Source organism: Bison bison, unplaced genomic scaffold (genome assembly GCF_000754665.1).
Source record: "Bison bison bison isolate TAMUID 2011002044 unplaced genomic scaffold, Bison_UMD1.0 scf7180017863850, whole genome shotgun sequence".
Classification (NCBI taxonomy): domain Eukaryota; kingdom Metazoa; phylum Chordata; class Mammalia; order Artiodactyla; family Bovidae; genus Bison; species Bison bison.
This window is the reverse complement of record NW_011494422.1, coordinates 7673-9110: the sequence shown is the minus strand read 5'-3', so window position 1 is coordinate 9110 and position 1438 is coordinate 7673. Positions and strand designations below refer to the sequence as shown.

The window sequence follows — 1438 nt, the reverse complement described above, 5'->3', positions numbered from 1 at the left end:
TGACCCCAGGGAAAGGTCTGGTTATCAGGCAGGGCTACCTGGACCTTGTCACACATTAGATGTAGGTTAGCTAACAAAGGAGCCACGTTCAAGCTTTATTTCCTTCTTTTCAGTCAAGTGGTTCTTTCACTTGTTACCTGTGTTACTGTTAGTCGCTCAGTCGTGTCCAACTTTTTGTGACCCCACAGACTGTAGCTCAGCAGGCTCCTCTGTCCATGGGATTCTCCAGGCAAGAATACTGGAAGGGGTTGCCATTTCCTTCTCCAGGGGATCTTCTCTACCTGGGGACTGAACTCTGATTTCCTGCATTGCCAGAAGTTTCTTTACCATTTGAGCTACAGCAAATCCAACAGGGAAGCCCTCTCCCTTCTTTTCAATTCATCAGTTTTTTTTGTGTGTGTGTGATGTTTTCTTTTGCCTGCATCGCACAGCGTGCAGGATCTCAGTTCCATGATTAGGGATTCAACCCGGGCCCTTGGCAGAGAAAGTGCTGAGTCCTAATGACCGGACCACCCAGGAATCCCCAGTGTTTTGTGTTCTGAGAGAGTTTTCAACATTTTGTCAACCCAAGGAGTTCTTCTTGTCCTGATAAGAATCACTGCTGAGAACCATATTCTTAGAATCTCTGTGATGTCTGTCCTGGGTTGACTGTGTCTCTGCCTATCCTCAAGCCCCAGATGCCCTTGAGTATCAGGGTGATGCACTTTAGGGTTGGTGCCTTGGAAGAATTGAAGGGGAAGCACTCCAACAAGACCAGTGGGGAGAGGGGACCATTCTTATTTTCCTTTCATACCCTGTGCCTCCTTCTCTCCTAGGTGAATATGACAAGCCCTCTTTGTCAGCCTGGCCAAGCCCCATGGTTCCCTTAGGACAGACTGTGACTCTTCAGTGTCACTTCCGTTCTCCACTTAAGAGATTCAGACTGTTCAAAACAGATGGGACAAGTTTGCCCGAGCTCCATGGAAATCATTTCAACACCTTCACGCTTGGCCCGGTGACCAGAGAACATGCCGGGTCCTACACATGTTCTGGATCCTCCAGGTCTCCCACTGTGTTTTCCAGAAGCAGTGACCCCCTGCAGATTGTGGTCACAGGTAGGGGGTGTCCAGCCCAGCCCGGGACAGCCATCTATGCAGGCCATCCCCTCCTAGGTCCAAGTTCCTTATGTGGTCCAAGATTTACTCAGGATTTCCAGCCAGGAACGAACCAGGAAAGAGACCCACTCTAAGAGTTTAAACCCAGGGTGTTGAATAGATGGGGTGCTCCGGCAAAGAAAGGAGGAGCCTCCCTAAGGCATTAGTTAGACAGGATGCTGCCACTGCCTGCCACCAGGGAGGATGGGGCATGACCCTGATCCAGCACCTGCCACCCAGTAGGTAGCTGTAATCCCATATGAAGGAGCTGGAGCCCCAGGGAGGAGTCCCAGGAATGTCTCCAG

General features: G+C 50.5%; 1 pseudogene; it reads left to right on the top strand.

The window, feature by feature from the left end:
• LOC104984090 overlaps positions 1-1438 on the top strand; it is a 6034-nt pseudogene that overhangs the window by 212 nt on the left and 4384 nt on the right.